At 38.6% G+C, this 22,429-nt stretch overlaps 1 long non-coding RNA gene across 1 annotated transcript in view; it reads left to right on the forward strand.

Moving 5' to 3' along the window:
- The window catches only part of LOC115428416 (uncharacterized), a 590,809-nt gene that overhangs the window by 505,064 nt on the left and 63,316 nt on the right, over positions 1-22,429 (forward strand). The window lies entirely within an intron of this gene.

Below are 22,429 nucleotides of genomic sequence, written 5' to 3' on the forward strand. Positions count from 1 at the left end.
TGCCCTGCCGAAGAAAATAGCTAAGTATGTAATTTAAAAGTGTGAAACGTGATTGCATGTTTTTTAGCAGTAAAACCACTTGCAAAACCATTTTGAGATTTTCCCCGTGCCTAGATAAGGAGACTTTGAAGAAGCAATTTCATGTGATGTTAGTCCAAATCCATTCGCCGAAGCCTTTAAGCTGGGGCTGAAATCTCGCTGGTGTGAGGAGTTTGTGTCTTACTGATCGGCTAAGCCCTGTGCCTCTTTAGCTGCCACTATTCACTGCAGCTCTCCTTATTGGGACACACTTTAGCCTCACACACCTCCCCTCGAGTCAGGAGTCAGAGCTTTAGATAACACAGAGAGAGACCGGTTCACAGTTAAAACCTCAGAAAACTACATACGCATGAGCCCTCTATCTATCTATCTATCTATCTATCTATCTATCTATCTATCTATCTATCTATCTATCTATCTATCTATCTATCTATCTATCTATCTATCTATCTATCTATCTATCTATCTATCCATCTATCTGGGTGCTTCTATGAAACCGGGAACATTTTGGTACCTGGCACTTTTCCAACTTTTTAGACCCAATAATAAAAGAGAAATTTAGACAGATCCCCCCCCCCCCCCCCCCCCCCCCCCAGGATGTACTTAATGATGACCTCAGATAAATGCAAAAAAATATATATACTCTTGCTCTGAGCCATCCCAAAATTTATGATTTTTTAAAAAAATATTGGGGCCAAAAATAGGACCACAATTATGACAGAAAAAGCTACCTAGGTGTCAGTGCATTTGATCTGGAAAACATGGCTGTAAATGGTCTTATATACCACTATAAATAAAGCACTGTGTTAGATTTGAGGATCCTAGTGGTTTTTCTAATCCAGACATGCAGGTTTTTCATGAATCTCAGTCTTATTCCAAGGTTTTGTGCGTAACCCATCGTGTCCATTCATGTTACATGCAGAACCTGTCCATTTAAACACAAATAAATCGTGACTGATTTTGCATCAGCAGGCATTTTTGTGCCCAAAATGTACCTGTGAGACAATTAAGAGATATTAAAAAAAAAAAAAAATAGTAGCGTGTAATTTAAATAAAAGAGGGTATACAAATGTTAACATGTAATACTGGAACAGGGGATATTTGGCATGAAATTGAGATCCAAAAAAAATGTTATGGTTATTATATCAAAACAAAGAAAACTGAAGAAAAAAAATTACCTTTCAAGCTAAATCTATCATTAAATGAACACCTACAAGCATCTACAAACACTGTCATTTGTCAAACTGTATGGGTTTTACTGGTGAATCAATATCTATCTTTTGGGTTTTATATTGTAAAAAAGTACATTTGGAAGTAATTTTATCCATACTTAATTTTACCCGACATTTTTTAATTGTTATAAAAATTTTCCATGTCCTTGTTCTACATTTTGAAATATCTGTCATGTTCTGACCATAAATAATATTAAACCTCATGTCATTTCTTCAACTATCACTCATGAAGAAAAAAACGCCTTTAAACTTAAAAGAAATGTTTATCTGCCATTTATCGCAATAATTATCACAACTGACATGACTATTCATAAGAGTGATATGAAAAATATGTCAATCAATGAGAATGGGAACTCCTATGATGTGTCCCGATATTTTTGGTCATATTTTTTCTTGACTCTACAGTTGCTGTGGTTGAGGAGTTACATGATTAAAGCAGTGAGAGGATTATACGTATTATCAAGTTTACAGGTACTTTATTACCCAACCAGGTAAAGTAACTTAGCTAATGTCTTCTTCTTCTTCTTCTTCTTCTTCTTCTTCTTCTTCTTCTTCTTCTTCTTCTTCTTCTTCTATGGCTTTAAGGAGCCTTACCACCACCTACAAAAAATAAAATAAATAAATCAAATGTAACTAAATAGATGCCTTAGCTAATGTTAGCATTGAGTTTACCAACTAGTCTGCCAGCTAATGCTAAACAGTGTATTTATTGTGCTATCAAACACAGGATTGCGTTAACATTTATCAAGTAGCTGATGTGTCTTAATGGGGTTTAACATAACAGTGTTGGTCAAGGCTGTCTGATGGTAATAGCTTGAACTCGATGCTCCACAATGGTAATCCACAAACCAGACAGATTTTCTTTTATTGGAGATTTATTTTCATTCAGATTTTCTGTGGACACTCAATGAGACGGTTTAATATTATGTATGCATTTTTACTCTTTCAAGCCAAATGTCCAGAGGCTTTAACCATGAACTGAGGAAAAGGCTTGCATAATATTTTTTTTATAAACTTTTGAGAAGGAAAGGGAAGATTCGATGTAGGAAGCAAAACAGAAGAATTAGCCTTTACCCATTAGCTCCAAATGAATCAAACTGCATAAAAATGAGGAGATAAAAAAAAAAGAAACTCCAGACACTTCAATCAGCGTCAGAAGCAGTCGTATACACTACATATTCCACACAGTCCAAAAGCATTTGTTGATCCCTCATTCTGAATGATGCTCAGATCTTTGCCCTTACAGGAGTTTCCCACAGTTTTAATTACCAGCTTGTCTGCCGCCAGAGGAACATCAACTTTATCGCCCGCTTTCATTGCAGTGAAACTACACACGCACTTGCCATCATCTCTGCTCCCCTTTGCCTCTCAGTCTTGTTTTTTTTTTTTTTTTTTATCTCTGTTAGTTTCCTCTTGTCTTTCTTCCTTATGACATGACACAAGTAAAAAAAAAAAAAAAAGAAAAAACTCAATGCTGTACAGCTTGATGCGTGCAAAGCTGAACAGCTACAAACAAGGATTGCAGGGCAATTGCACGAGAAACAAACATCAACTACCCACGACAGCAACAGCAACAGTCATAGATCATCGTCTACAGCGGCAGCACATGAGGCTCCAGATTGTATTTACTTCTATTTCCACTGGTCAAAGATGGGAGGAAGAGGGGAGGAGAGGGGGACACACTGCAAATGACGTTACACGTTATTTGGTGCATCTTATCTGTCAAATGTAAGAGGGAGGAGAGTGGGTCAGATGGTTAAGTGAGGTTGGGCATTGTATGTTTTTGTGTGTGAGAGCAAACACAGACACTAATGCCAGCACATCCGCCTCAGGGAGGAAGCATAACGGCAAACCTGATGAACTCAAGTTATCTAATCCTGGCTGGAATACACACAGACACACACATACACACAGGCGGATACACACTGTCTCTTTCTGGCTCATTCGTTCTTCCTAAACAGAGCCTTGGCATGCAACCTTCAATAAGAACGCTTTTCATCAGTACAACACCGTGCTGCTCAATCTTTTATTTCTATCCACAACCGGAGATTATGACACTCCGAGGCTAAGCCGATGACACTATAACTGAGGCTAAGTCTTGAGTATTTGTTTCAATAATTGATGCAATCCGAAGGAACGCAGTCTGGAATGAGGAGAGTTATGAGACGGAGCTTCTATTAACCAGACTAGAGGATTTACACCATGTAAACAATTAGCCGGACAAGGGTGATTCTGGATCAGATCGAATTGTAGGTTGTGACATAATGGCCAAAAGACTGGAGTGGCAGTGTTGTGCTGTCAAATCATTTTCGAGGGATGTTGCTACGGGCAGTTCAATTTGTGGTTAAAAAGTTGCTAGATGACCTTGTCACGTCGACTGCATGATGATGTCATCATGACTGGAAAATGCGTCATTACAAAGAGCACACACTGACACAACCCACATCGATCATGGGGTAAAAATCATGATTGGTAATGTGTTGAAATGTGCAGCATTTAAAGCTGTTTTGCTGCCTCATCTTTATGTTTTCTAAAAGTAAACAAAACATTGCCTCAGTACTTGTGTGCATGTGTGTGTGCGTGTGTGTTATTCATGTTTCATTAGAACAGTAAGAACACTGAAGTTGAGTAATTGGATGGACATATGTACCATAACTCAGGCCACGTTTACCTCACCACCGCATGCCCTCAGGCAAGGTCTGAGCATAGATTAGCAAAACTGTCTGCAGAACTCTGCACTCATCTGCGGCGCTGGGGCTTTTAATGTGAAATCCAATAGTTTCAGGGTCAACTGATCTGTTACAGCATGTCTGGATGTATTATTCAATGCCAGTGGAGTTTCGGGCAGCAGGAGGATGGACACAGAATTAAAGGCAGACCAGCCTGTACAAACTGAAAAAAACAATCTGAGTCCTTCAAAGATACAAAGCACTGAAGTACACACACAAAAACAACAACTGTTTTTTCAGTGTGGAGGCACATTATGCAACAGATTGAAACTTGGAGTCAATCCACAGTGCAGAGCTGTCTGTGGCTTCAAACTAAAGCTGCAGCTCTGCACTACAGAAAAAAAAAAAAAAAATGACCCCTGCAGGGTCACACTGAAGTTCTGCTGAACAGATCCTGTTACAGCTCACACATAAGGTCTCAACATTTTTATTTTTATTGCTGTCATGTTCAATCAAGTCCCTTGAGAATTGGGTCACCCCCCGTCTCCGTCTCCTCCCGTCTTTCCATCTTTCACTCGGTGCTTCCATCGCTTTCCCGACACAAAGAGGTCTTCCCTGAGACATAAACCATGCTGTTAATTAAAAGATTCCTCAATGGGCATCTGTGCAGTAATCTGTGTTCACTGCATCCCAGTCACACATGGATCATTTGCCTAACGCACAACTACCCATGCATTAATGAATGTATAATCATCCATATACAAAACTGCAGAGAGCAGAGAGATGGAAGAAGTGGGGGAAAAAAGATTGATTGTTAATAGTTTTATGACTGATAAACAAAGCAATCGATCAATCCGGGTGTAGCCGCAGAGGCACTTACATGGTTCCTGGACGGTTGGGAATAATTTGTCGTCTTGCAGTGTTAACTCTTCCAAGCGTGGAGGATGTGGATTAATTGTGAGATGGGTGAGAGGGATGGGCGGATTTCTCCACCATGCAGAAATGATTAACGCTGCAGTTAGTGTGCGCCACAAACATAACAGCTGCAGTAAACGTCTGAACGGATATGAATGATTTTGTCTGTGAACGTGTGTGTGGGCACATGTGTGCCATTACAAGTGTGTTACAAGAAGAAACACAGACAAGAACCAAACAGAAAATGGGAATACGAATATTTACTTCATTAAATGTCCAATAATGTTAAAAAGTCAGAGTCATATCACCTTTACTGACTGGAGGGAAGACTGGAAACAATACACTTGTGGTAAAGTCGACTATTTCTCATAAATGAATATTGCACACTGTTTGGGTAGGCCTGAAACTGTCCCAGTAGAGGCCAGATCATGCGACCATCTGCAACATCCCATCTGGGATAGTCTATCATAAATGCTGATTTGGCCAAGAACACGCACTCACTAAACATAGTGCACTTTGCCAACGAGAACAGTTGCCAAGACGAGGGAAAACATTCGGCCGGTTTTCACAGCTAATTGTAAAACATCATCATTAGGAGGAAGCCGGTATGCCAAAGTCAAATCAGCATCAGACGACAAGCTAAACTTTTGTCAGATAGACTGAGGTGTGGCCTGCAGACGTTGCCAGGAGAAAGAAGTCACTCTGTTTGTGAGCGTGAACGCTTCAAGCTCAGGTTGTTGTAACAGCAGGAACTAAACATACATATTTGGTCTGTTTTGGAAAAGTACTCAAAATTGTAGCAGCAAGTTTCAAGCAGTTATAAACTCTTAAGTAATTAATCAAACATACATTTTGGTGCAATCACTGAAAGCATCCTAATCTGGAGTTAAAAAGCCAGACCAGTGATGTTGTACAGTTTAGAAACATCTGCACTGTCCAAAAGACAGGAGGCAGAGCTGAAGATGCTAAATTAGGAATGAGTACATCACAGGGATGGCTCAGGTTGGATGTTTTGGGAGAGGCAAGACTGGGATGGTTCAGGCATGTGGAGAGGAGGGATAGTGAATATACTGATAGAAGGATAAAGAAGGTGGAGCTACCAAAGATGAGATTTATGGACGTGGTGAAGAAGGACATGCAGGCAGGTGGTGTGAAAGAAGAAGATGATAGGGACAGAACCAGATGGAAGCTGATGATGTGATGTGGCGACGCATGAAGGAAGAAGCCGAAGGTAGCAGTAGTAGTAGTAGTAGTAGTAGTAGGACATCCTCCTACACACTCTGACTAGAAGGTACACACTGATGTCACTTTCCCTGGGGCGCCGATAAGGGGGGCTAAACATGACAAATTCATGGAGCCCAGCATTTGTGGGGGGCCCATAGAGCAGTGGATGGGGTCCAGTGGATACAGGTTAGAAGCTGTGAAAATTTTGTTTACGATCCGCTGTATAATAGAGGTATAGACGTCAGGAGTCGGACATTGAAAGTGTGTAAAGTTTCAGTTTCGTTTTCACGCTAAGTGATGTTATGTATGCCTCCTCCAACAACGCCCCCCACCACCACCACATCCGACACATCAACAAGATACTGAATTTTATCAAAGGGTCCACAATGTTTACCTTTCACGGGGCCCAGAATTGGTAGCGGCTCCCCTGCACTTTTTCCCATCAGTACATGAGCCATCCTGTGAAATGACTGCATTCAGTGAAGAAACCTACAAAACCAGGTATGAAACAAATCAATATCTGCTTAACTTAAGGGGAAGTCCACCCTACAGAGATGCTACCAAAGAACTGTACATATTGTTTTAAACCTGGCTCACAGAATGTAACACGAGACAACACAACTACTTTGTTAAACAAAGAAAAGGTGCTTTATTTCACCAAATCCACATAACATGTGCAGCAATCAAAACCCAGACAATACCAACTGTGGGCCATAAGGTCACCAGGCTGCTCAGTCGATCACGGGAAGGAAGAGAGAGTCAGTACACCTGCTGAAGTGGCCCTTTTACACTGTAAGGTGAGACCAAGAACCAGACGGCCCACAGAGAACCCACTGGCAACTGGAGGGAGAAAACAGGAAAAACATTAGTGAGGCCGTCACAATATCTTCAACTCAAAAACACACAGACACTAAACAAAGTGATTCAACAACATGGACACTTACATGTGCATCTAAGTTTTTATTTTCAACTTTTCTGGTTTCATTCATGTTTTCACTAATGCTTAAATCACTTAAGGTCTACAACAAAAAAAAAGTGCAGATAAATTTTGTTTTGCTACTATAAGGTTTTTGCACCTCCAGGAAACTTCACATCACCTAACCTTACACCCATTCATGGCAAACGCACTGAAAGAATGTCCCAAACACACAGAAAGACCCCATATCCCATATTTATCTCACCCAGAAATGACTTATTCTGCAAGCAGCCACCAGGGGGAGATCAAAAAGTTTTGGCTTCAGTTTTGTGAAGCTGCCATTTGATCCATCTTTATATACAGTCGGTGTGTGAAGCTAATTTCAGCTACAGAACAAGCAGGAAGGTGCAAAACTGAACGTTAAAGATGACCCTTCATCCCCACGGCCATCAGACCTTAGACCAATGCCTGTTTTTGTCTGCTTTCTTTGTTGTTTCTCTTGAGCGGTGAATTGGTATCTGTATCTATATCTGTATCTGTCTAAGGCTTTTTTCATTTTGATGTGTTTTTGTGGTCACAGCTGGGTGTTGTCACTGAGTGGGTGTAACCACAGCAACTTTGAGCCACTGTCCCATCATGTACTGCACAGGTCTAAAATAAGCACCTCTGCCTATCAGATACTGATGTTTATTACAGTTCTGTTATGCATAATACCACTGATATTCCTTGGATTTTGCTGCTGTTAAATATATGTAATCAATGGTATTCCTTAAATATATATTAATAAGTAAACAGTGTTGCATGCATCCCATCAACAGAAGAGAAATCATCACAAATCAGCCAAACATAAAAAAACAATAAATAAACAAATGGATTGATTAAAAAAAAATACATGAAAAATGAAATGGAAAAAAAAGACACTGACATGACACCGCACACACTGCTTATTATGTTAACATATTATCCATGCATCCCACTTGTTGTCACATGACCACAGTTCTGTGCTCATGAGCTCCTTCAATTTACTGAAGAAGGCGATAGCATACACTCAAGCAATTAACCACGAGTTTTACCACAGGTTCACATTTACAAGGTCAAGACTGAATCTCTACATTTTAGCATTATTTAATGTTGTGTTCTGTTAATTTGTGTGTGCATATAATTTGAGCACAAATTATTTTTCCCCTTGACATTTTCTGAGATACTGGAAAAAATACAGCTCAGTAAATCTTTTCTATCACCGAAAGAGTCAAATCAACTGTATATTAATCTACATTGTCAAGCTCATGTTACCCAAATACTGACTCTCCTGCAATGAAGAAATTAGCATTTAAATTGGACAACATCCTTTCATGTGCACAAGGGCAGCTGGGCAGCAGAGAGTAATGTAATGTTCATGCACATCCACTGGCAACCAGCGGAGTTACAGTATTTGAGTATTTTGGTCATGAATAAAAACAGTAGGTACCAGTAGGCGTGGCCATTTTGCCAGCGTCCAATGAGGTGACTGCATGATAACATGACACCCCAGAGTGTGCAGTGATCCTCAGTTCACTACAGACCAGATCCCAGCAGCAGGTGAGGTGTCTAACAGGGGCAAAGACTGTTGACAATGAGTCAAAGTGACAGACAGATCACACTTTACATCAGCAGCAATCCCAAACCACGGAGCGCCAATCCTCCGCACCAACACCTTCAGTTTCACTCCGGTGTCATCACCCAGCCTCCCCCTCCTCATTTCACCTAAACTCACCCCTAACCCTCTATCACTCCCTTTTTCTCCACCCTACTCCCAATCCCCCTCCCCATGCAAAACACACAGAGGGGGGCCAAGGGGCTTGTCGAGAAGAGCTGCACTTTACAACAACAATGTTCAAATGTTCATGAATGTTCAAACACCGAGACCCTCAGGGCAGCGTTCTATTGATCGCACACGATCAATGCCTTTTATTTCTTTTGTGTTTAAAAAACAGCATTAGGTATACACACTATGGGAGACTTATTAAATGTTGCAACAATGAGATCTCAAACTAATCACTGGTCTGCTGCAGTCTGCTGTCATGAATACTTCATCTGAAATGGTTTGTATTCATAAAATCATTCTAATGACCTGAACTGACTTCACACTGCAGTAAGACGAGCCTCTGGGTGAGGTTTATTCTCTGCCTCAGTGTGTGCAGAGGCTATGGGTCTGTTTGTTTGCAGCCAACAGCATGCATTTGTATAAGTAACTGTAAAAATGATCATCTTAACCAGACTTGTCATAAAATCTTTATCTTGGAGTAAGTAAAGTTTGATTTGTTTGTGCTATGAAGGTTGCTTTGATTTGTATGGTGGTCCTGAGGGTCAAAACATAACACTTCACAAATTATAACCACATTGCACAAAACATGACATTTCAGATTATGGAATGGGCAGGACATCACGTACTGTTTGACACAACTCAAGTCAATTCACACTTTATTCATCAAACATAATCAGATATTTTAATTGTCATTAGGGACACCTGTCCAATCACAAACAAAATAAAAAGTAAAGTTCCACCCTTTCTAGAATCTAAAATGTCTTTTCATAAATGTCAAGCTTATGTCAGATACCTGTGTTTTTAGAAAGGTTGTGTTAGAAATAAAAATATAGAAATACATTTTGTGATTTCTGCTGAAGGCTTGATGCTAAAACCCATTGAAGTATAGCTGTTTAAGGTTTAACTTCACCATGTCATGACAGTATAGGCCTTTTTAGATTTCTAAAAATAATGTTGGTTTAGTATAGTTCCAATGACCACACATATGCTTTTCTCAATCTCTGTATTAAAGGAGTGATATTTTGGTTTTTTAAATGGAATTATGCATTTTAAAGCATTTCCCTGTGGTCTACATAAACTGTAAATGCTACGCTTGGGTCTGAATTCTTCATTAATTGAACTCCACAGGTCCATCTTCAACTCTATTTCTGAATAATGATACCACTAAGGTTGTTTTGAGCGCTGGCCCTTTAAATGCAAATGAGCCTCTCCATGCCCCACCCTCTTCAGGTTGTTGGCTGTGCTGCTCTGTCCCATTCAGCCACTTGTGCTCATTAATACAGCCAACAACTGAACATTTTAGGTAATCAGCTCGAAGTTTGGATATATTTTCAGCTTTTACAACCACTGCTGCTGATAAATAATTATAGCGGACTCTGAGAAATGTTCGTCAGAAGTCTTGACCTTATATGTGCAAATGTCATCTAGTTATAGACGTAAAAAAATGGGTTGTAGAAATCCACTCGATTTTTGCTAAAATAAATATAAAGATAGTTTTGCAGCACCTGGAGGGTTCAAATTCAAACTTTTTTAACTATTAGGGTCCAAATACACAAATCTACCAAAGACTAATAAAAGTGGTTTTAGGAAAATATGACCTCTTTAAGATACAATTTGAAGATATGTGAGGCACAGCAGTAAAAACAAAGGTTTCAGGGAAATAAACAGCTTCTTTAAATCAAAAAGGTATTTAGAGTGACCTTACTTTCCATTTAACCTTTTGGTTCAAACAATATGAGATTTACTGCATTAATTTTCTGATATTTTATACCTGGTTTCATTCAACACATGTCAGATGTTTGTAACTGTTTGTGCTGCTTCTTGTCATGGGGTCAGGGGTCACAATGAATAGCAACTTAAACCTTTAGAACACATTTAGTTCAGTTTTTGAGTCTTTTAAGGCTGTGCGCATATTTCCTGTATTTTCTTGTTGTATCTGAAGAAAAGATAATGAGATATAAATATGTACACTCATTCAAGTCCTGCAAACTATGATTTTTACACAGTACTGTATGCCCCAATTCAAAAAAATATCTCAAACAAAACAGATTTTCAGAGTCCAGAGGTGCTTTTTTTTTTTTTTTTAGCTAAGTTTCTACAAATATATACTGAAATGTGTGAAACATTATTATTTTACTGAAGGCCGCCGTACTTTGGCCTTATTTCAAGACACTGACATCTGTGTCAAAACATTCCTGCATATGTTTTTTGTAGTGGAAATGGAAGTAGACTCTCACTTGTTTGCCACCTTAGTTGCACCTGTCTTACTCAACAACGAGTCAATAAAATTTGTTGAAATTAGAGTCGGCACACTGTAGGTGACACATGTAACACTATTTCACACATCAAAACAACAGCATAAGGCCAGAAGGATCACACTTTGTCACACTTCACATCTTTAGAGTTTCACAAAGGCTGATTCAAATAAACAAGCCTCCAGACGACTCATTTCTGTTACCTTCAGACTTGAAAAAAACAAGCAAAAAAAAAAATACTGTGTAGAAAATAAGTTCAGAAAAATATAGCATTCCAGCTGCATATGAAGGTAAAAATGTGTTAACAGACATTTTTACCATCATGCAAATGGTGCTTCTTCTATACGAGCAATATTTATGTATTCGCTAATTTGCAAAGAAAAACACAATGCTCTCAAAATGATTTCTAGTGTGATTAATTATTTAAGTATGTTTATGCCTTTAGATTGCAGTTTTACATATTTTAAAAGTCAACAGTGATTAACATCACAACTCTTTGTTAATTTTAACTTCATGCACTTGGTTTTCCATAAACTTAAGTGCTTTTATAGGCTAAATCAGGACAAGTTTCCAGTGGATTGTACCCCAACCCTGCAATTTATGTGAGGAACAAGAACTTCCATTACTGAAAAAAAAAAAAAAAAAAAAATAGCACTAAATATAATTCAGGCACACTTTAATCTCAAAGCCAAGTGTAAATAAAACCTCATTTCTAGAAGACATGGTCAGAGTAGGTGCATCAAATTGTAAGAGAATGTCTTTGCGAGGAGGAGTAAAAAAAAAAAAAAAAAAAAAGGAAATCCTACAGACAAGTATCCAGCTGACGCCTGTAGCTATATCTGGTCAGGTATAGTGTACAAATCCAGCAGGACAGATCAGTGTGGTTTATTTACACCTGGGATGAGAATGTTTTGAGGGGCTGTCATTTCAGAGGCAATGCATGTAATGACACAACCGATCCAAGCTGGGAATTTTTCTGCAACCAAGGCACACATTTAGCTTCTGATTAACGCCGGAGAGTGATAGATGGGTAAATTGTCCCTGGCGTATGTCTCCGATGCCTCTCCGCCCACTGTCTCTCTGTTCACCTCACCCTCCTCCCCCCTTGCGCTCTATCCCTCCCCTTTCTCCGGCAGCAGTAGGGAAACTGGGGATGTGAACACACACCTCTTTGCCAAGCCTCACAGCTCCCCTGGCACCACGCTGCAACATAACACCTTCCAATCCCTCCTCCTCCCTCCCTCGCACTGCTCCCCTTTTCCTCTCTCAGCACGGCAGAACAGCATGTTTGATTTTACAGCAGCTAACTCTGCTAGGGTTTGACCTTTATGGGTTTTCAAGGCCGATACTGATATTTTTGGATTTAAACCGCTGATAGCGAAACCTTAAGTATTTTCAGTGGCTCCTTCATCATTTGTTTTGAGAGTAAAAGCCTCTGAAACAGCATCGGACCATGAGAAAAGAAAACTTGACATTAAAAGACTGACTAATAACATTCCTGTATTTGGTTCAGGAGCTCCTGGAGGTAGAGGCATAAAAGATGAAAGTCCCTCTCTATCACAATAGAAGTTCTGTCTGAACGTATCTGAAAACACCCCTTTACTCTCTTTACCATATTTTACTTCTGTCATCTTTATTGCATATAAGTACGACACAATGAAGGCCCTTCAGCAGAGGTTGTCTGACATTCTGGGCTTGGTAATTTTAAAAATAATTGCCTCTAGTCACTTTCTATGAGCGTTTCTTTTCTCTTTTGACAGTTTTTAATGGTCTGACGAATCATCAAAAGGAAAAAGTTGTTGTACAAATTACCTCTTCATTCTTTGCATGCGTCTTTTTCATGGAACCTTAACCTTTACGTTTCATGAACTTCCACTCAGGGTTGGAGTTCCAACAAAAGATGTCTCCAACCAAATCACAGCCTAATCTATGTCAGTTCAAATAAAAACCCTTAAAAGTAGCTACATGTAGGCCGAGTATTTCTACTTTAAAATAATCAAAAAATTGCCCAAAAGTATCATTAAAATCTTTAAAATAAAGAGTCCTGAAGTTATGTTGAAGATGTCAATGCACTAGATTGCAAAATTATGCACTGAATCTATTTTTATTTTTCTAACCTTTATTTAACCTGATAAGTCAATTGTGAACCCATTCTTATTTCCAACAACAACCTGGCCAAAAGGCAGAGACACTGATGGATGTATATGACCGCTAGAGGGAGTAGTGAGTAGGGATGGGAATCAAGAACCTGTTCCTTTTGAGAACCGGTTCCCAGAAGCTCGATTCCTTGGAATTGTTTGCCTTCCTGCTTAATGATTCTGCTTATCGATTCCACCTTCGTTGTGCATACGCGATGATGTCACATGTACGCTGCATTGTTTTGGTCAGAATGTAGCCAACATGGCGTTGAGGCAGAAACGGTCTAAAAAGACGACACCAGATCCACTTACCTGGAACACTTGCAAAGTTTCCATGTCTTCAAAAGGGTGGAATCCCTCCAATATCCTCAAACATTTGTCCACAGCATGTGAATCATTTACAGGAATGTCACATATTTGATATGCTACTTAGCGGCGCTTGTGAATGTAGTGGCAGAGTGAACGCCGGGCCGGTTCCGGTGTGGGCAATAAACATCGTAACTCCTCAAATAAAAGTTTCCAAAGGTAAGAAGGGAAAGGAAATGAAGTGCACAACAACGGGAGACAAGCTGAAGCGAGTCGAACCGATTCCACGTAGTAGAAATGCGGCAATAGAGGAATTAGTAAAGAGTCTTTAGTTTCACTTTCACTGTACGCCCCCCTCCCAAACCGGCCCGGCATCATCTGTTATTATTATTTGTACATACTGTATATGTTATATTTTCTGTGCAGATGGAACTATAAAACACAGTTAATGCAAACACACCCATTTGTACTCTTTTATTCCGTCACCCAATGAGAAGCGATAAGAGAATTGATAAGGAATTGGATCGATAAGCAATATCGATAATGGAATCGGAATCGTTAAATTCTTAACGATTCCCATCCCTAGTAGTGAGTCACTCTGCTAGTCTCCCATGGTGAGGAAAACTAACACCACGGTGCCTTTGACCAAAGCATCATAATGTGATACTGAGAAACAACTTTTAGAGCCAAAGCAAGTGATACAAGTTAGAAACAATGTTGCTGTTTTCACCACTGGACCCACTTCAACATGAAAAGAACAGTTTAATGCTGAAAAAGCAGCATTTCTTCTACACAGGTGTTTGATGATGAGGCTTATCTATATTATCAAAGCCAAGTGGCCTTTGTGTGCCTGTGTGCATGTTTGTGTGTCCAGGGATTCACACAAAATCCAGAACGAGCTGACTGCTGCAGTTTGGCATACTTATGTATTTTGGTCAAGGAACAGACTAGCGAAAACGGGAAGTCGATAGAACCAATATTTTGGGAGATATTAGTGATTTTGGAATACAAAAGCCTTACAATCACGTTGCTATACCCAGAACGCTTTGGCAGTGACTGCTGGACAAATGCAGTACAGCATGCACGAATTACACAACAACATAATAATTACCACAACACACTAGTGAAGATATTAAGTTTCTAACTAGGTCTGTTACTTTGTTTTCTAAGCTCGCCAAGTGTTGATCCATCTAGACTAATGTGCAGCTGTTCTGACCTTGTTTAGATGATTCCAAACAGATTTTTGTGCAACTATTGACAACACAAACCATACAGAAAAGAGAGGTGAGTTGTGGTTTTACTGTGGCTCTTTTCTATCTAAAATCAGAGCTAAGCTAACAGAGCTATAATGTAAACTATCAGCTGACAAAGCACATGAATATATGTTATTTTGAGTAACTATCAAAATATCCAGCTTGTTTGAAGAAAACTTGATAGAATTAGGTATGTAAACAATTACTTTTATACTTTATGCAGTGAATGATACAATCTGTGGATACATAGTGTTGATTAGTTTGTGTTTTGGTCACCATAGGTGCACTTTGGTACACAATCTCCTGCTGTTAATGGTTTGAAATGTTGATATTACATAAAACCCCTTTAAATGCATCACTGGTGGATGCTGTCATTGGACCTTTTTCATCTGAGCTAGACTTTGTTTGGATGTATACTGGAGGATATTGTCTCACCTAGCTAAATAATCTGTTGAACTTTGCTTAGTTTAGTGAGTCCTGAATTGGGTTGCAAGAGAAGAAGGAGGAAAGAAGGCAATTATGTTGGGTTGTGGTCTCGGGCACTGAACAGTAAGCTAATAACATGGTCCATGAAGACACTGTCCAACTGACTAACTCTTATGGAATCTCGTTAGGTTTTTCACGGATGATTGTGTCTTGTTCACTGGACAATCAACACAACAAACAACACATTTCTCCCAAGCTATTGCGATCTATATGACAATGCTTCAACCTAAATTCTGCTCGACATGACTTTAAATCTATGTCAAATCTGTATAATTTTGGGAATAATTGTTAGAACTTTGTTAGAATGCGGACCATTACCCTGCAGACATCCATTTTAATGCAAAACAGCTACAGAATGATTTCTTCTTCTACTCTGTTTATTACAATCATACATAATACAGTCTATTCTTCCAAGCCATTTACGGAAACATATGTGATTCAAGTTTTTTTTTTTTTTTTTCTTTTATGTGACTAGAAAAGTTCTTGTCAAATCTGTTCAATATTTTATGGAAGCATTTCTTCTGAGGTTCAAGTTGCATCTATGTTAGCAAGATGTAAAAAAAAAAAAAAGTAAATTATCTGGAAGGATCTGATGTAGAAGTAAGTGTCATAGAAAGGAATAGACCCAAATTCTTCCTTTGCATCACTGCTTCGTGTGCCCCTTCAACCTTATTTTGTAAATCTGGGTTTACTGTAAGCAAAAGCAGACATTCCCTGTTGCCAGATACTGTGGATATGTAGGCTTTCCTTTCACACATCCTAAAGCAGATTGAGCAGTAGGGGGCCTATGTCAAAGCTCCAGGTGGGCTAGACAAATCTTGACTCCTCACACCACCCCCACTGAAGCTTCGGAATTTTGCAGGTAAGTCTCAGTAGAGCTTCTAGACTCAAAAAAGGTACCGCCCTAGTTCCTGTAGTTATCAGTTACAGTATGTTAACATTGGTAACATGCACACATTGTAAAGAAGCCATTTTTTGTTCTTTTAAACAAACATGACAAATAAAAACAAAAATTATGGTTACAATTTTGACCAATCTGACATCATGCCAAAGATGTCATTGTATCGCAGTTACAATTCTAATTCAGCAGCATCATATTTAGTTATACCATTACCAAACATTAAAGTAGTGAGTTACTGTAGCATCCATCCAGTCTGCCCCTAGTCCACAGCCAGATCTGCTGTGAGAACATATTTTGCTCTATAGTTATGACTGATTCATTAGCTGTTACTGCACTGAAACATGTGCTAATACCACTAGCAAATTAGATAAACTATATGAGTATTTTGAAAGCCACAAGATTCCCTGATAAAAATAGAAATTTAACAATACAGAGCATGGGAGCTGAAGATTTACTGATGATTCCATTCATCCAAATTGTCAGTTTGGATCCGACTGAACATGTTAATGCGCAAAAGTGACACATTAGCAGCTTCTCTGATCTATGAAATAAACTTGCTGTTTTTGTCAAGGGAGTCTGGCGGCTTTGAAGAGATCATCCAGTGTAATACACAAATAATCATGTAACAAAGTGTATATTTTCTTTAGGACAGTTTTCCAGTAAAATCCTGCTCAAGATCATTTTAATGTTACTAGTAGACCTTTTTCACTGTAGATGTGTCGACACTTCTCAGCAGGACAAGCACAAGTGATCCTGATAACATTCAGGATATTAAGTCCTTATAAATGTCTAAGGGTGTTTTCATACCTGGATCAATTGGAGCCGTTGTTCCAGAACAAGTCTTTGGCTCGGTTCGGTTGGGTATATGTGAAAGCAGTAATAACATTCCATTCCGGAACAAAACAACTGAGCTGAGAATGCTTGGAAGAGGTGGTCTCAGCTGGGTTGCAATCACTCCCAGAGTGGTTCATTTACAGTGTGAACATGACCATAGTGATAGAAATAGACAACAACAGTTTTTTCTACCGCTCTGAGTATGATACACTGCAATGTCGCAAACATTATCATAAAGCAGAGCGGCTCTGTCAAAAAAGTGACACTGCCAGTCGTAAACAGACTGTAGGCTTAATGAGCTTAATGAGCTTCATACATTTGTAGCCGAAACATGTAAAGGTAAAAATCAAGTTTTTTTTTAATCTGTCTGACAAAAGAGAAAAGGAAATCTTTTTATCTTCATACCTTTCGTCAGTTGCTGGATAAGCAAATGGAGAAAATGAGTTGAAGAGCAATTTGGACAGAGTAAAAGATAGAATGCCTCACTGGTATTTGGGAAGATGAGCATAAATTGGAAATGCTCGCTAACACTCACAAAAACTCCAAAGTATTCAAGGTTTTCAGTGAGCGCATGAAGGAATGTGGCTTCCACTTGTTTACATGGGCGTGGTGTTGGGGGCAGTGTGAACACAAACTGAAACAAGGTGATGCACAACACTAACACACTGAAATACATTAGTCCCTGAATCGGAACAAAATGCAGGTGTGAAAACACTCTTAGAAACCCAGGCTAGTAGGTGCATTTACATCTGGCTGGTTTAATTAGCATTTCCAATTTACACCTATGAACTCTAACTTAAAGCCACCGACAAAGCCCCCCCCCCCCACACACAAAATATTGAAAAAGTTTTATAAGTAAAAAGAGACTGTAAATAAACATAAATGTCATATTAGATGGAAAAAAGCTGGAAATACCACTTTACATGAAGAGCAGCAGAAACAATAGCAAACAAAGGTGTTGACAACCTGTGATAAATTGTGAAGAGAAAGTGGGGGAGATTCAAGTCATACCATTTAGTCCAGACCAGCAGTTTGGTTTTAGATGCATGAGCTAAAGCAAGGTCTAGATTTGACAAAATAGCTAAATGTCTACCAGCTCCTCAATCAACAGCTAAAGTTGTTTATTATTATATGAAACACTAACCACTGTTTTAAACCATAATGAGGAGCTGACTTAATATTTTTGTAACAGAGTCTGCATTTTCTTTCGCCAGTTTACTGAAAATTTGGTTAAAATCTACAATACATCTGGATGGAGGCCTGCCTGCTGAGCCAGATCAAACCAAAACCCTGGAAATATGCAGCCCTTATATGAATTAAATCTATTACACATTGTGACAAATGTCTGTTATACCTGAAAGTTCAACAGGTGGATATGAATTATTAGTTTTACATCTGACCTTGAACAAAGATGGAACAAAACAAGCTGCGGAAACTGTTCAACTGTTCAACCTGAGCTCCGATGGGCCGATATGGAACTGCCCGGTATTAGCCCTGTACATTAGTCGAAAACCAACAAGCCAGCGACCCTGACAGGATGTGCTCTCACTCACATTTTTCTCTTATTCTGTCTCTCTCGCCCTTGCACCTCGCCAGCTGCCTCCAACACCGTAATGACAGTTTTATCAGTTTAACCACGTTTACCATCTCCAGGACTGGGCTCCTCTCCAGTCCTGTCTGTGTGTGCTCAGCCCTGCTCAGCTAAAAACCAGACACTAACAAGAGCCCCTTGTATATCCATTATGCAGATCTGCCGTCGCTCCCACAGTCAGCATGGACGCATGGTGCTGTATATGTGCTGAAACCTGTCCATGTTTAACATATGGACCCTGCCTGCCAACACCTATTTCACTAACACCTAGTCACCTCCGACTACAACCTGACTGAATGGGTTTAGGTCATGGAGGCTAAAGTGTGGACTTAAATTAAAAAGAATAAAATCACAGTATAAATCACATGAAATGAGAAGCACGTTTGCCAGTTTTCCTGATTGATTTTCAAGAAAGTTCCAAGAAGTGTGCAAAGTTTGACTGTACTGCATTACTGTAACAGAAAAGTAGCACTGCCATATAATAGTAATAACTTAAATTATAGTGCACCTTTAAAGAACACAGTTACAAAGATGTTGTTAAACTGAAAATTAGGTAGCACTCTATGCTCTTGTAGGATTTATGGTTTAGACTATTCATTATGTTATAAAGAATCATTTAATAAACAATTATAAAGTTATAAAAACTTTCATATATTCAGACTTGCAGTTTGACAAAGTCAAGTTATTACTGCATTTAATTCTGTTAAATCTTCATGTTAACCCTTTAACCCCTGATGTGTCTGTGGTGAGCATTCTGAATGTATGATTTATTTTAAATATTCATAAAAATTCAACCATTTGCTCAATAAGATAAAATTCAAGTCATGCAGATAGAATAGACCTTGCACTGTCCATAGACGTCTGAGCATGCTCAGTGAATCCCCTGTGAAATGGAGGCCAAAACAGATCATTGACTGAGACCAACTCGCTACAAAAATATGTTTTGTTTTGTTTTTCTTTTGGTTTTGCACCATTTTCCTTATAGTTTGTTTTATAGTTTGTTTTGTTTTTACTGTTGTTTGCAGTGTTGTAGTGATTTTCCTTCTTTTTTTTTTTTTTTTTTTTTTTACCATGCTTTTACCAACTTTTGACTGTGTAACTGCTTCCAACCAGGTGTCAAAAAGCAGCTGGACTGAATTAGAAAAAAACAGCCTCAAAATAAAAACTACTGGGCCAAAATTCAATTATTTGTTGTTCAGTTTGTTCCAGTTCACAGTTCATGTTCAACATCCTAAATCTCTTAGTGATGTAGATTCTGAGTGCCTTATTTGGTAAAAACCTGTCAAACTTCAGTTTTTCGCTTTGTATTTCTCTGTTATTCCACCTTGTTTTGACCCTAAAACACACAATAAAGCAAAACCACTGAAGAAAAGGAACACAAGCACTTCTATGACACTTCTACAGATGCTAATTCACAGCAGCACGTTTACCTGAAATAATTTCTCAGGAGTTAAAGGGTTAAAGAATTTACAAATAAATTACTATCAAAGGTGAAAGGTGAAGTGGGCAGCACAGGAACATTGACTTTTTAAACCTTAAAGACCTAGAAGTATTTTTGTGGTGACTTTGAAATAATCATTTAAGATTTCCTGTGTGATTTATCACCATTAATTATAACATTTTTCTCTACGTTTATCATTTTTCAGTGAACTTCAGGTATTTTCCTTTATTTAATTTAGTGACCATGTAGATGTTCATGAAAGCTTAGAGAGTATTCAAAGATTGTTATATTAACCCATGAAGACCCAGTGGTACTTTTGTGGCAGTTCCCAAATGATTTTTTTCTCTGTTTCTAACTTTCTTAGGTGAGTTATCACCATTTATTCTAATATTATCCTCTTTATTTTGCGTTTTCAAGTGAAAATCAAGTATTTTCTTATATTTTATGTACTACTCATGAAGATGTTCACATAAAAGCTCAGATTAAAGTTGATTATTATATAAACAACAGAGAAAACTGAAGAAAAAATGACTTTTTCACTAAAATCTATCATTAACTTAACATGAAACCACGTGTCTCCATCCACTGTCATTTATTAAACTCCATGAGTTTTACTGGTGAATCAATGTTGTAGAGGATGACAGTGTTTCCACGTTCACTACGGAGCCTCTGAACGTCCAAATGGGTCATATCTGATGGCCATGAAAAGACAACAAACTGCATTTTATACCAATTATTTACATGTACTGATAGGATTAGTGGATCAACAGGTATTAAACAGTTTAGATCAGTAAATGACTTTGGTCGCTGGTGGATGTTTGGGTCTTTATGGGTAAAAAAGAGAAAAATGGAAGAAAAAATGACTTTTTCAGTCAAATATATCATTGATTTAACATAAATCAAGCATCTACAGCTACTGTCATTTGTCAAACTACATGAGTTTTATTTGTGAATCACTGTTGCAGAAGTGTGGAAATAAGACACATCTGATACTGCTGAAAAGATGAAAAACTGAATTTTACCAGATTAATTAAACATATCAATGGTTCAAAAGTTATTCAACATTTTAGATCAGTAGACGCTTTAAGGAAAACTTAGTGTTAAAGCCTTAGTGTGTGAATCTGTTCATTTGATACACTATAACTTTATATGTCAAATAAAACTTTAAGTATTAAGATAAGATGAAGGTGTACACATAAAGAAACACAAGATAAAGCTGTCATGTATGAATTAATAATGATTAATTCATGATTTATAGTGTTTACAACCTAATTAATGACCTAATCATGAATCCTTTATAAAGGCTTTATAAGGGTAGTCTTAATGCAGAGCATGAGCAGAAAAGAACCTTTGATGGCTGATTTGAAACCCACTGTACACTTCTTACACTGAGAATAGAAGATCCAATACCAAGGTCAATAAAGCTTAGACTCTAATACCACCTTATTATGTCCTGAAGTCATCACTACATGAACCAGCATTCACACCACAGTTCTAAATCTAACTCCCCTCCCACCTAAAGATAGACTCCAGCTCTTTTTATAGAGGGCCGAGCTGCAGAATTGCATATTCTATTTCAGACGGGCCCAGGCTCACATCATTGTTTGTTTTAGCAGACTAACCTTCCTCGTGTATTTATAGGTGTCGAGGCCAGGAGAAAGACCACAGCAGCTCCATAAATAAGCTGGCCCGGGCCTCCAGCGAGCCTCCCTACCAACAAAAGCCCAGTCATTTCACAGGCCATTACCTGGAGCTGCCTCGCAGGGAGGTTGGCCGGGCCTTTCAGGCGAAGGGAGGGTCGCATGGCTTTGGGGGCACGTCGACCGTGGTGGGAGGAGTGGAGGTGTTTGGATTAATAATAAATGTGGTGATCTGTTTATGGTGAGAAGAGCCTATGAAAATGCAATGGAAGTGAATGGAAAATAACCACTGTGATGCACCACATCTAATGTCTGCCATACACTCAGAAACTGTGAAAAGACTCCAGACAGACTTCAACACCACTCTTTTACAGTTGTCTTTGTTTTTGAGTTTTTTGTTTCGTGTATGGTTGAGTTGAAGGTTGATCTCAGTATAACAGAAAGAATCAGGCAAGAGGATCAGATTTTAGGATTTAGAGAAGGAAATTCAAAGGTTGTTGCATAAAAACATACACCAAAAGGGATTCAGTTGTATTTCAGCTTAAATTTAACATCTGACATTAGGAGTTTAGTTTGTAATGGTTTAGTATTTCCTGTCCCACTGGAGAGAGTGCACGTATGGGTTCACAAAATAGATACACACTATTTGCAAGAGCCAAAAAAAACTTATGATAACAGTAAACAGGTTTGATTTTACTGGAATGCCAAAAAGAGAAAAAAGTTCATGACCACTTTTCATGTGAGCAGAAAAGGCAGGACACTCCATAGGGTCCCAGACCTTCAGG

Source organism: Sphaeramia orbicularis, chromosome 11 (genome assembly GCF_902148855.1).
Source record: "Sphaeramia orbicularis chromosome 11, fSphaOr1.1, whole genome shotgun sequence".
In the NCBI taxonomy this organism is placed as follows: Eukaryota; Metazoa; Chordata; class Actinopteri; order Kurtiformes; family Apogonidae; genus Sphaeramia; species Sphaeramia orbicularis.